The sequence below is a fragment of the Somniosus microcephalus genome, chromosome 12, assembly GCF_052327205.1.
Source record: "Somniosus microcephalus isolate GS21.2 chromosome 12, FLI_Smic_1.0, whole genome shotgun sequence".
Classification (NCBI taxonomy): Eukaryota; Metazoa; Chordata; class Chondrichthyes; order Squaliformes; family Somniosidae; genus Somniosus; species Somniosus microcephalus.
In genome coordinates, this window is record NC_140998.1 from 42337098 (window position 1) to 42351619 (window position 14522).

A 14522-nucleotide genomic window follows, 5' to 3' on the forward strand; every position below is an offset into this window, starting at 1 on the left:
CTATTGGTAGTAACCTTGATAAAAAATAAGAACTTACACTTATTTAGCGGCTTTAATGTAGAAAAGCATCCTGAGAAAGAGAAAAGAAAGATTTGCATTTATATAGCGCCTTTCATGACCACCGGACATCCCAAAGCGCTTTACAGCCAATAAAGTGTTTTTTGAAGTGAAGTCACTGTTGTAATGTAGGAAATGCGGCAGCCAATTTACACACAGCAAGCTCTCACAAACAGCACTGTGATAATGACAAGATAATCTGTTTTATAGTGGTGTTGATTTGAGGGATAAATTCTGGCCAGGACACTGGGGATAACTCCCCTGCTCTTCTTCAAAATAGTGCCACAGAATCTTTTACATCCACCCGAGACAGCAGATGGGGTCTCGGTGTAACATCTCATCTGAAAGACACTGCACTGGAGTGTGAGCGTAGACTTTTGTGCTCAAGTCTCTGGAGCGGGACTTGAACCCACAACCTTCTGACTCAGAGGTGAGAATGCTACCAACTGAGCCACTGGCTGAAACCCTGCCCTGAGATGCTTCGTGGAGGCATAAGTAAATGGACCAAAGCCAAAAATTGATTGGGACAGATGACTAAAATCTTGGTCAAAGGAGTGGGTTTTAAGGAGAGTCTTGAAGAGACGCAGGTGGAGAGATTTCAGAGGGTAAGACCTAGTGAGCTGAAGCCACAGCTGCCAATGGTGGAGTAAAAGGAGGGGGATGCTCAAGAGGCCAGAGTGAGAGAAACGGTTTAAATCAAACATGGCCACAGAAAATAATAATTCTAATAGGTCTAAGAGCATTAGAAAAACATGCCTGAAGGCTTTGTGTCTTAATGCGAGGAGCATTCGTAATAAGGTGGATGAATTAGCTGCGCAAATACAGGTAAACGAATATGATTTGATTGGGATTACGGAAACTTGGCTCCAGGGTAGCCAAGGCTGGGAACTCAACATCCAGGGGTATTCAATATTCAGGAAAGATAGGCAAAAAGGAAAGGGAGGTGGGGTAGCATTGCTGGTTAAAGAAGGGATAAACACAATTGTAAGAAAGGATATTGGCTCTGATGATGTGGAATCTGTATGGGTAGAACTGAGAAATACCAAGGGGCAGAAAACGTGAGTGGTATATAGACCCCCAAACAGTAATGTGGAGGTTGGGGATGGCATTAAAAGGGAAATTAGAGAAGCGTGCACTAAGGGCACAGCAGTTATCATGGGTGACTTTAATCTACATATAGATTGGGCTAACCAAATTAGTAACACTACTGTGGAGGAGGAATTCCTGGAGTGTTTACAGGATGGTTTCCTGGACCAATATGTCGAGGAACCAACCAGAGATCAGGCCATCTTAGACTGAGTATTATCTAATGAGAAAGGATTAATTAGCAATCTTGTTGTATGAGGCCCCTTGGGTCGGAGCAATCATAATATGATAGAATTCTTCATTTAAGATGGAGAGTGAAGTAGTTGACTCAGAGACTAGGGTCCTGAATTTAAAGAAAGGAAACTATGATGGTATGAGGCGCGAGTTTGGTAGGATTGACTGGGGAATGTCACTCTAAGGGTTGACGGTGGATAGGCAATGGCAAACATTCAAAGACCGCATGGATGAACTACAGAATTTGTTCATCCCAGTTTGGCATAAAAATAAAACAAAAAAGGTGACTCAACTGTGGCTAACAAGGGAAATTAGGGATAGCATAAGATCCAAGGAGAGGACATATAAATTGGCCAGAAAAAGCAGTAAACCTGAGGATTGGGAGCAGTTTAGGATTCAACAAAGGAGGACAAAGGGATTAATTAAGAGGGGGAAAATAGAGTATTATAGTAAGCTTTCAGGGAACATAAAAACTGATTGTAAAAGCTTTTATAGATATGTGAAGAGAAAAAGATTGGTGAAGTCAAGCGTAGGTCCCTTGCAGTCAGAATCAGGGAATTTATAATGGGGAACAAAGAAATGGCAGACCAATTAAATACATATTTTGGTTCTGTCTTCACAAAGGAAGACACAAGTATCCTCCCAGAGATGTCGGGGAACATAGGGTCTGATGAAAGGGAGGAGTTGAAAGAAATCAGTATTTGTAGGGAAATGGTGTTAGGGAAATTGACGGGATTGAAGGCCGATAAATCCCGAGGGCCTGATAATCTACATCCTAGGGTACCTAAGGAAGTGGCCCTAGAAATAGTAGATGCATTGCTGATCATCTTCTAACATTCGATGGAATCTGGAACAGTACCCATGGATTGGAGGGTAGCTAATGTTACCCCACTATTCAAAAAAGGCAGTAGAGAGAAAATGGGGAATTACAGACCGGTAAGCCTGACATTGGTAGTGGGGAAAATGCTCGAGTCCATTATGAAAGATGTAATAGCCGAGCACTTGGAAAACAGTGACGTGATCGGACAAAGTCAACATGGATTTACAAAAGGTAAATCCTGCTTGACTAATCTACTGGAACTTTTTGAGGATGTAACTGGTAAAATAGATAAGTGAGAACCAGTGGATATGGTGTATTTGGACTTTCAAAAGGCTTTCGATAAGGTCCCGCATAAGAGATTAGCGTGTAAAGTTAAGGCACATGGGATGGGGGCAAGGTATTGACTTGGATAGAGAACTGGTTGGCAGGCAGAAAACAAAGAGTTGGAATAAATGGGTCTTTTTCCGAGTGGCTGGCAGTGACTAGTGGGGTACCACAGGGGTCAGTCCTTGGACCTCAGCTATTCACAATATATATAAATGATCTGGACAAGGGAACTAGGGCCTAGAAATTCACTATGGCCCCGCCAGCTAGCTAGCGCCCAAAAGTTAGCGCTGGGCGGGGAGCCATTTGCGATCGTCAGATATTCAGTTTTTGCGCCCCAATTCGGAACCGGGCGCTATTCCAGGGTGTGCCCGCCTCTGCTTGGGGCGCTGAAACTGAATTTCAGCGCTCTTGGCGCCGCTGCGCCAGCCGCTGCGGAGCGGCAGGCTGCGGTACTGCAGGCCTCCTCCTTCTCTTAAGGGGGAGCTGCCTGCAACGGGGAGATCGCCGCTGGATAGTGCCGGCAAATGAGCCCGGCACCACGGAGAAGTGCCGGGTTCACGGAAAGCAGCCGGCAATGCCGCGGGGGGGGGTGTAGGAGGCCGGGGAAGGAGGTGCGGGCTGGCGGCCGCCGAAAAAGCGGCCGGCCGCACCTCCACCTTAAAGCGCCCCACTAAGGCTACAGTACGGCCCCGTTTTCTGGTCGCTGTTTGCGGCCGCTGCGGAGGAGGCGGCTGCAACTAAATATGGGGATCGGGCCGGTTTCGGGGCGGAACCGGGGCACTGCGCACACCGATGACGTCATCGGTGCCGGCGCAGCGCTAACGGCTACCGCCGCCAATACCGCTGCGCTGAATATCAGCGCAAACTCCTTTTTGGCGCAGAAGCCCTCTTTAGGCGGTAACTGGCCGCAAAGCTGGCAGCGCCTTAATGAATTTCTAGGCCTAGATGTAATATCTCCAAGTTTGCAGACGACACAAAGCTGGGTGGGCGTGTGTGCTGTGAGGATGATGCTGAGAAACTCCAGGATGATTTGGACAGGTTGGGTGATTGGGCAGAAGCATGGCAGATGCAATATAACGTGGATAAATGTGAGGTTATCCACTTTGGTGTCAGAAACAGGAAGGCAAATTATTATCTGAATGGCAATAGATTGGGAGATGGGGAAGTGCAACGAGACCTGTGTGTCCTTGTGCACCAGTCGCTGAAGGTAAGCATGCAGGTGCAGCAAGCGGTTAAGGAGGCAAATGGTATGGTGGCCTTCGTAGCAAGAGGGTTTTGAGTACAGGAACAAGGATGTCTTGCTGCAGTTGTACAGGGCCTTGGTGAGACCACATCTTGAGTATTGTGTGCAGTTTTGGTCGCCTTATCTGAGGAAGGATGTTCTTGCCATGGAAGGAGTTCAGCGAAGATTCACCAGGCTGATACCTGGGATGGCAGGAATGACGTATGAGGAGAGATTGGGTCGATTGGGCTTATACTCGCTGGAGTTTAGAAGAATGAGAGGGGATCTCATTGAAACTTAAAATTCTGACAGGACTGGACAGACTAGATGCAGGAAGGATGTTCCTGATGGTCAGGGAGTCCAGAACCAGGGGTCACAGTCTAAGCATAAGGGGTAAGCCATTTAGGACAGAGATGAGGAGGAATTTCTTCACCCAGAGAGTGGTGAACCTGTGGAATTCTCTACCACAGAAGGCAGTAGAGGCCAATTCATTAAATATATTCAAGAAGGAGTTGGATATATTTCTTAAGGCTAAAGGGATCAAGGGATATGGGGAGAAAGCAGGGAGAGGGTACTGAATTTGGATGATCAGCCATGATCGCATTGAATGGCGGAGCAGGCTCGAAGGGCCGAATGGCCTACTCCTGTTTCTATGTTTCTATGTTGGTGGGAGTAGGTTGTAGTGCTGGAGGTGGTAACTGAGATAGGGAGGGGTGAGGCCATGGAAGGATTTAAACACAAGGATGAGAGTTTCAAATTTAGGTGGTGGGAGATGAAGGTCAGTGAATTAGAGGTTTGCAAACTGACATTTATGTAGAGTGAAGTATGAAAGGCTAGTCAGGCAATGACTGGAGTAATCGAGTCTAGAGGTGACAAAAGCAAGGATGAGAGTTTCAGATGGACAGAGGTAGGAGCGGGGTGTTTTGCAATGACTGCGTGAGCAACCAGGGAGAGGGGAATTTAGCAGAAAGGTCTTTATGATGGAGAGGATATGTCACTGGTAGCTCAGTGCAGGGTCGAACACATTGCTGAGGTTGCAAACAGACTGGTTCAGCCTGAGAGAATGGCCAGGGAACCGGATGGTCTTCTCTGTGTTTAGCCAGGATGATCCTGGGAGTTTTGGTAGAGGAGACTGAACCCTAGTAGAGCTTGATGTGGTCAAGCCAGATCTGCCAATAGATTGCTAAGCCAATTGTGCTTCAAGTATGTTTAATACAGCATAGAAACATAACAGTCTCAGGCTGGACCAGACAGTTTGCAATTTTGCCATCCTGTTTTACCCAGAGGTGAGCTCCAGCCCCATATCCTCTCCATAACAAAGAGTGCCTCCTTCCGTCTTCATAACATTGCCCGCCTCCACCCTACTTCAGCCCATCTTATCATTGAAATGAAACCAATTCAGGAGATCACATTGACCTTGTGTACATTATCTGTTAATTCACTTACTATTGTGATCTCTGGCCCAAGAACACCCTGGCTAAACACTGAAGACCAAAGCCATTGGCCGGGACCTTAGCTGAGGAGGCACGTCGGGGCCGGGACTGCTGGTTTCTGGGTTCTACTCCCGCCCCCAGCAACGTCTGACGAACAAACGCTATTTTCCCTTGATTGGCCTTGTTAAGCCCGCCCTGTGGGCTTGCCGGCCAATTAAAGGAAAGCCGGTGTCGGATGATGTCAGTGCATGATGTTTGGGACCTGCTCCCATTTTCCCAGAACTCCTGCCTCCTCGAGCTGGGAAAATCCAGCCCATTGTCTTTGGCTCCCACCACAGGCTCCATACCTTCATCACCAGTTCCATCTTGTTCCCTGGCTATTGTCTCAGGCTGAACAAGTCTGTTCGCAACCTCAGCAACATGTTCAACCCTAAGCTGAGCTTCCGTCAACATATCCTCTCCATCATAAAGACCGCCTACTTCCACCTTTCTGCTAAATTCTACTCTCCCTGGTTGCTCACTCAGTCTTTGCAAAACACCCCGCTCCTACCTCTGCCAAGAACCGGACCAGCTCCGTCTTGAAGGCATGTGGAGAGCCAGCACCAACTGGCAAGGAATTCCAGAGGCCCATTGGCTTGAGGCTTGAAGCGTGCAAATCCTATGGATAGGGGCTGACCTTTTACACACTGTAATCCTGTTAACTGGGTGCCAGCACTGTTGGGAAGTCAACAGCTGGTAGACTGGAGTCACTGAAGCTGAGAATCTTGCTCAAAGGAAGATTTTATTTGGCAGTGAGGAGATTCAAAATGGAGACCTCCAATAGACCTCGCCCTCTCCCCCCACCCCCCCCCCCACCCAATTTGAAAGTTTAACATTTAACCACTGGACAATATAATCCCTAGAAAAGTATTCACATTTTTTCCCAAGATGTAGTAAATAACGATGTACAAAATGTTTGCACTTAGCTTTTTTTTTAGAAGAGCCCAGTCCAATCCAAGGGTTAACATACAGATGGTTTGAAATACCTGGCTTGCTGTGTCGTATGTTTACCTTCAACCGGCCAGGTGTCACACTGTTCAGTTTGTGATGATGAATTGTTTAGATTTGAGAATATGCTGCGCATGGTTACACATGGCCAAAAAAAAAAGAGCTTCATTGTACTGTAGTTAACAGTAAGACCTTGAAACAGCCATGGGCAGGAAGTTGTCTGCAGCAAAGAATCCCAATGAATATTAAACAAAGACCCCCCCCCCCCCCCCAATGTAGCTTTCAAATAACTGTCAAGGAACAGCACCCAGAAACTGAAATGTCAAGCACACTGTAGTTGTTTTTTTTTCTCATTTTTTAATTTAATGTATCTAATTCATCTCGTGTCCTTGCTCAAATGAAATAGTAAAAAAACCTGCATCGTATACTTTTTCTAGCGCAATAACGAATGTGCAAACTACAGTCGTTATCATGATCTTGTGCATCCACCATGGAGCTAGCACATATTGGGAATTCAGGCGAAGCAGTCAGCACACCTCACCTGATGTTCTTTTCCTGTCCTGCAGGGCCCACTGACTACCATGCCCAAACTCCCGGTACGTACTTCCGATCTGTGAAGCTCCTAACCAAGAGAGCAAATTTGTAAAAGTCTACTGTGGACAAACTGTTCCATGTGTTTAAATGCACCTTGCGGTGTGGTACTGAGCGAGAAGGTCCAGGATTCTATCCTCAGTCTGATGTTTCCACTTGTGGGGGGAGTTCAAAACTAGAGATCATGAATATAAGATAGTCACTAATAAAGCCAATAAGGAATTCCGGAGAAACTTCTTTGTCCAAAGAGAGGTTAGAATGTGGAAGTTTCTACCACATGGAGTAGTTGAGGTGAATAGCATGGATGTATTTAAGGGGAAGCTAGATAAGTACATGGGGAAGAAAGGAATAGAAAGTTATGCTGATATGGTAAGCTGAAAAAGAAAAGACTTGCATTTATATAGCGCCATTCATGACCACTGGACATCTCAAAGCGCTTTACAGCCAATGAAGTACTTTTGGAGTGGAGCCACTGTTGTAATGTAGGAAACGCGGCAGACAATTTGCGCACAGCAAGCTCCCACAAACAGCAATGTTGTAATGACCAGATAATCTGTTTTTGAAGTAGGGTGGGAGGAGACTCGTGTGCAGCATAAACACCGTCATAGACCAGTTGGGCCGAATGGCCTGTTTCTGTGTTGTACAGTCTTAAAGTCTGTATGGTGTTAGCTAACCTCAGTTTGTGGAGCAAATGGATTGACGCACTTGACCCCTGTGTCTTTGGGTAAGGAATCAGCTAGAGTTCCTGCGCTCTAAAGCATGCTTGTCAACTATCTCAGTTTATTCAAGATGAGATGATTTGGTGGCTGAATTTTAATCCTGCTCTACCCCCCTAAACTTGGAGTTGCATTCCAGAATTTTAAAATGTTTTCCATGCTTAAAACTCTTGATCCTAATATTTGGTAAATCTCCTGATTTCTACTTCTTCAAAACCACGTCTGAAATGCTTAATTTGCTTTTCTTCACAGTTTTCAGATAGACAGAGTAACAATATATTGTCTTTTGAGACAGATAGTGTAAGCATACATACCATCAAAATACAACCAGGTGCTAATCCTCCAATTGAAAAGTGTGAATAAATAAATTAAGCATTCCAGATTACCAAAGTGAAACTTCCTTGAATTGGATTTGTGGAACCATTACAATGTGGAAAAATCCATAACCTATATTAGTACCAAAAATTAAAACATTAGGATGTTTGTTCATGGTGCTACATGTGGCAAAATAAAGTGCTTCTAATTTTGACTTTGTCCCTTTCGACCTGATTTCCATGTTTACAGGTTGAGAGATATGTTGGAAAGTGCATGCTTTAGGTGAGGACTACATTGGGCCCAGCGTCCAGAGTTGAAGAACTCCCTGACACAAAGAATCAACCACCCAAGGGTTTCTGGTATTGATGGAACCGTACCTGCAAAAATCAAGTGGCAAAAACTGAGAAGCGAAAATAAGTTATTCCATGGGGAATGCATCAGCCTATCTGAAACAAGTCCGAGCGAAATAATCCATAGAAAAACAGGTCCTTTTTGATAGATTCAAACCCAGCATTTCTGTGTTTCTATAACAGAATTACTGTACAAAGCTTCAAAAGTTAGTGGGGTTATATTTTAAGCATCAAGAGGCCATAACAGCTTAAACAAGTTAGGAGCTCAAGCCAGTCCTGTATATTCCTGTGTTAGTCGCTCCAACTGAATGGATCCAAACTAATTAAGTGGCTAGGCTATGGAACTGCAGATGGAATAGAATGTGAATAATGTGAACGCTCTATCTTGTTCAAGTAGTGCTATTGGATCTTTAATGTCTCTTGAACCAATAGACAGAGACTCAGCTTTACATCCCACCTGAAGGACTGGACTGCTGACCATGTAGTACTCCTTTAATACTGCACTACAACCTTTTGAATGCAGAGGCAAGAATACTACCAACTGAAGCGAGTTGAGAGTATAAGGATAATTCATACCATTCAATGGGATCTGAAATAATTAAGCAGAGAGGCCATAGAACTGCAGATGGGATATAATGTGAATAATTGTAAGATTATGCACACTGAAACCGGAAACAAGAAATATGTGTACATAATGAATGGATGTCAACTTAAAAAATGTGGAAAGTAAAAGAGGATATAAAGTACCTACTGAATGTATCTAGTCAATGTGAAACTTATCAATAACGTTTATCAAATACTGGAATGCACCTGAGGTGATTTGATTATATAAGATAAAACAACTTATTTTCATGATCTATGGATCACTGGTCAGGCCATAATTATAATATTTTGACATCCTACTTCCGAAAGGACATTGATGCATTGGTGAAGGTTCACCGAAGAGCGAAAAGGTTTATTCTGGGTCTTGAAATTTTAAGTTATGAGGAGGGCCTCACAGAGTTGTTTTAGTTTCCACTGGAGGAAAGTAGCTTAAAGCATAATCCGTGTCTTCAAAATACTGACGGACATTGATAATGTAGATTTAAATAGATTGTTTAACTTGGACTGTAGCCACAGAGCCTAAAAATATGAAGACAACCTCAGCACACCTCAAATAAGCCTAAAGATTAGAGGGAATATTTTTTCCCACGGAATAGTGGATATGTTGAATAGAGTCTCGACAAAAGCTGTTAATTGTGCATTTACAAGCAAATGAACTGGATAAATATCTGGCTGGGAGTGGTAGTGAACATTCTAAAACATAAAACAAAAGTGTCAAACACTCTGTGAAGCCAAACGGTTACTTTGCTACTGAGATCAAAGAAATTTCACATCATGGAAAAACAAGTCCGAGTTGAACACTGTAGGTTCAACACTACCTTACTCTTCCCCACTATGTTGAAATCCAGGCTCATTGCAGTCATGGGGAGTAATTTTGAGATTTGTTCTGAGTTAGGTGGTTGTAAGACCCCAGCGTCTTTCACATTATGGGGCAAAAATATCCACTTCCTGAAAATAATGTTTGTCTTTTCCTTAGAGTTCCAACAGCTAGATGACAGAATCAAAGGCTCCTCATGCCATTGCACTGCCTGATGTTCCCTAACTTCACACTTGATATTATCAATGACACAGCACCGAGAATGGTAGCAAAAGTCATTTTAACTTTCAGTGATGGTGTAAAATGGTCAATATTGAATTGGCTGCCTATTATACACTCTGCCTGATTTTCTTTTCCATTGAAGTCTATGGAAAAGAAAGTATAGTGGGCAGCCAATCCAATGTAGCTTGTTTTACACCATCGCCGAAAGTTAAAATGATCCCATGAATCTTTTGGGTAAAGACAAGCTTGGCGTTCATCACTAGTGCATCTGATAGGCTCACACAAGACAATTTCAAGTATCACAAGGTTCTGGCCAAAACCCGGGAGAGTTCCAAAGCAGCGGGAGCAGAGTGAGAGCGCCAAAACCCGGGAGAGTTCAAAAGCAGCGGGAGCAGAGTGAGAGCGCCAAAACCCAGGAGAGTTCAAAAGCAGCAGGAGCAGAGCGAGGGCGCCAAAACCTGGGAGAGTTCAAAAGCAACGGGAGCACACTGAGATACAAAGGACCGGTGAGTGTAAAGAAGTGAAAAGTAATTGAAGTGTGACGTCACCAGAAAGCAGGTAAGTGATTGGTTGGTGAGTATTTCGCTCTTTTGCTTTTTTCCCCAAACTTGAGCATCTAAATTTAAGTGCCTTGGTGTAGATTAAAAGATATGTGTTCCAAATTTTAAAACGAATTAATTAATTGAGATGGGAGACCAGGCAATGTGTTGTTGTTTCAGGTGGGAGCTGGTGGATACCATTGAGGTCCAAGGCGACCACATCTGCAGCAAATGTTGGTTGCTCGAGGAACTTCAGCTCAGAGTTGATGAGCTGGAGTCCAAGCTTCAGACACTACAACACATTAGGGAGGGGGAGCGTTACCTGGACACTATGTTCCAGGAGGCAGTCACACCCACTAGAATAATTACTTCCAATTTGGCCCATGGTTAGGGACAGGAGGGTGTGACTGCAAGCGAGGCAGGTATTGAGATCCAGGATGTAGTGGTGGAGGAGCCTCAGCCCTTGGCCTTGTCCAACAGTTACGAGATTCTTTCTCCCTGTGTGGACGAGGCCAGGGACTGCAGGGAGGATGAGCAAACTGACCACAGCACCGTGGTACAGGGAGCCATTCAAGTGGGGGGAGCAAAAAGAAATGTTGTAGTGATTGGGGACAGTATAGTGAGGGGGATAGATACTGTTCTCTGCAGCCGAGAGCATGAGTCCTGAAGGCTGTGTTGCCTGCCCGGTGCCAGGGTTAAGGGCATCTCCTCTGGGCTGGAGAGAGAGTGGGAGGGGGAAGATCCAGTTGTCATGGTCCACGTAGATACCAATGACATAGGTAGGGCAAAGAAAGAGGCTCTGCTGAGAGAGTATGAGCAGCTAGGGGCTAAATTAAAAAGCAGAACCACAAAGGTAACAATCTCTGGATTACTACCTGAGCCACGAGCGAATTTGCATAGGGTAAATAAGATCAGAGAAATGAACGAGTGGCTCAAAGACTGGTGTGGGAGAAATGGGTTTCACTTTGTGGGGCACTGGCACCAGTACTGGGATAGAGGGAGCTGTTCCATTTGGACGGGCTTCACTTGAACCATGCTGGGGCTAGAGTCCTGGTGAATCGAATAACTAGGGCTGTAGAGAGGGTTTTAAACTAAATAGTGAGTGGGGAGGACCCAGGTGAGTGGGAAAATAAAAAGTCAATGAGTAATAAGAAAGCAATAGAGCAGGCTAGAGATGGGGGAAATAATAACCAGAGTGTGACAGGAAGGGACAGAATGTTTAAAAATAAAAGTGTAACAGGAAAAAAAAGGCCAAAACAAGGAAAAATGATGAGACAAAGTTAAAAGCTCTATATCTGAATGCACGCAGCATTCATAACAAGATGAATGAGTTGATGGCACAAATAGATACAAATGGGTATGATCTGATCGCCATTACAGAGACGTGGTTGCAAGGCGACCTGGGCTGGGAATGAATATTCCAGGGTATATGATAATTCCGAAGGATAGAAAGAAAGGAAACGGAGGTGGGGTGGCTTTGTTGATAAAAGATGGGATCAGTGCAGTGGTGAGAAGTGATATTGGCTCAGAAGATCAAGATGTAGAATCGGTTTGGGAGGAGATAAAAAAATAATAAGGGGGAAAAAGTCTCTGGTAGGCGTAGTGTACAGGCCCCTGAACAGTAGCAATGCCGTTGGACAGGGTATAAATCAACAAATAATGGAGGCCTGTAAAAAAGGTACGGTAATAATCATGGGTGATTTTAATCTCCATATTGATTGGACAAATCAAATTGGCCATGGTAGCCTGAAGGAGGAGTTCATAGAGTGCATCCAGGATGTTTTCCTAGAACAGTATGTAATGGAACCAACCAGGGAGCAGGCTATCTTGGATCTGGTACTATGTAATGAGACAGAATTAATAAATGATCTCATAGTAAAGGATCCTCTAGGAAAGAGTGATCATAACATGGTTGAATTTCAAATTCAGTTGGAGGGTGAGAATGTTGTATCCCAAACCAGTATCCTGATCTTAAACAAAGGCAATTATAATGGCATGTGGGCAGAACTGGCTAAAGTAGACTGGTAAAACAAATTAAAGGGTAAGAAATTTGAAATGCAGTGGTGGGCATTTAAGGAGATATTTCATAACTCTCAACAAAAATATATTACAGTGAGAAGGAAAGATTTTAAGAAAAGTGAGCACCATCTGTGGCTAACTAAGGATGTAAAGGATGGTATCAAATTGAAAACGAAGGCATACAATGGTGCCAAGATTGGTGGGAGACCACAGGATTGGGAAATATTTAAAAACCAGCAGAGGATGACTAAAAAAATGAGAGAGAAGATGAATTATGAGAGTAAGCTGCCAAGAAACATTAAAGCAGATAGTAAGAGCTTCTACAGGTGTATATGAAAAGGAAGAGGGTAGCTAAAGTAAACGTTGGTCCCTTGGAGGATGAGACTGGGGAATTAATAATGGGGAACAGGGAAATGGCAGGGATTCTGAACAAATTATTTGCATCTGTCTTCACTGTAGACGACACTAACCACATCCCAATAATAAATAATCAAGGGGCCACAGGGAGTGGGGAACTAAAGACTATCACTAAGGGAATAGTACTCAGTAAAATAATGGGACTAAAAGACAACAAGTCCCCTGGACCAGATGGCCTGCATCACAGGGTCTTAAAAGAAGTGGCTGCAGAGATGGTGGATGCATTGGTTGCAATATTCCAAAATTCCCTGGACTCTGGAGAGGTCCCAGCGGATTGGAAAACCGCTAATGTAACAGCCCTATTTAAGAAAGGAGAGAGACAGAAAGCAGGAAACTATAGACCAGTTAGCCTAACATCTGTCATTGGGAAAATGCTGGAGTCCTTCATGAAGAAAGCAGTAGCAGGGCATTTAGAAAAACATACTGCAGTCAAACAGACTCAGCGTGGTTATAGGAAAGGGAAATCATGTTTAACAAATTTGCTGGCGTTCTTTGAGGATGTAACAAGCAGGGTGGAAAAGGGTGAGCCAGTGGATGTGGTGTGTATGGATTTCCAGAAGGCATTTGATAAGGTGCCACATAAAAGGTTACTGCATAAGATAAGAGCTCATGGAGTTGGGGGTAATATATTAGCATGGATAGAGAATTGGCTAACTAACAGAAAGCAGAGAGTCGGGATAAATGGGTCATTTTCCAGTTGGCAAACAGTAACTAGTGGGGTGCTACAAGGATCGGTGCTGGGGCCCCAACTATTTACAATCTACGTTAATGACTTGGATGAAGGGATCGAGTGTAATGTAGCCAAGTTTACGGATGATACAAAGATGGGTGGGGAAGCAAGTTGTGCAGAGGACTCAAATAATCTGCAAAGGGATATAGACAGGCTAAGTGAGTGGGCAAACATTTGGCAGATGGAGTATAATGTGGGAAAGTGTGAGGTTATCCACTTTGGCAGGAAAAATAAAAAAGCAAACTATTATTTAAATGGCGAGAGATTACAAAATGCTACAGTTCAGAGGGACCTGGGGGTCCTTGTGCATGAAACACAAAAAGTTAGCATGCAGGTACAGCAAGTAATCAAAAAGGCAAATGGAATGATGGCCTTTATTTCAAGGGGGTTGGAGTATAAAAGCAGGGAGGTCCTGCTACAACTGTACAAGGTATTGGTGAGGCCACACCTTGAGTACTGCGTACCGTTTTGGTCTCCTTATTTAAGGAAGGATATACTTGCATTGGAGGCAGTTCAGAGACGATTCACTAGGTTAATTCCAGAGATGAGGGGGTTGACTTATGAGTAAAGGTTGAGCAGGCTGGGCCTATACTCATTGGAATTTAGAAGACTGAGAGGTGATCTTATCGAAACATATAAGATACTGAGGGGGCTCGACAGGGTAGATGCAGAGAGGATGTTTCCCCTCATGGGGAAATCTAGAACTCGGGGGCACAGTTTTAGAATATAGGGTCGCCCTTTTAGAACTGAGATGAGGAGGAACTTCTGAGGGTTGTAAATTTGTGGAATTCTCTGCACCAGAGAGCTGTGGAGGCTGGGTCATTAAATACATTTAAAGTGGAGATGGACAAATTTTTGCAAGATAAGGGGGTGAAGGGTTATGAGGAGCAGGCTGGGAAGTGGCTTTGAGCCCTAGATCAGCCATGATCTTATTGATTGGTGGAGCAGAGTTGAGGGGCCAAGTGGCCTATTCCTGCTCCTATTTCTTATGTAGAAGGGTTGATTCCATGATTCACTACTCCCAGTGGGGAAGGCAC

The 14522-nt window shown here is 44.2% G+C and overlaps 1 protein-coding gene across 2 annotated transcripts in view; it reads left to right on the forward strand.

Moving 5' to 3' along the window:
* The window catches only part of LOC147109130 (leucine-rich repeat transmembrane protein FLRT2-like), a 59986-nt gene that overhangs the window by 14469 nt on the left and 30995 nt on the right, over window positions 1–14522 (forward strand). The window contains exons 3-4 of one of the 2 annotated variants that reach the window (XR_015080178.1): window positions 6604–6762; window positions 8038–9327. The exons of the other annotated variant lie outside the window; for it this stretch is intronic. The gene's annotated coding sequence lies outside the window, so the exon portion shown is untranslated. Of the gene's footprint in view, window positions 1–6603; window positions 6763–8037; window positions 9328–14522 lie in introns of those variants that run through there. 2 annotated transcript variants of the gene reach the window in all.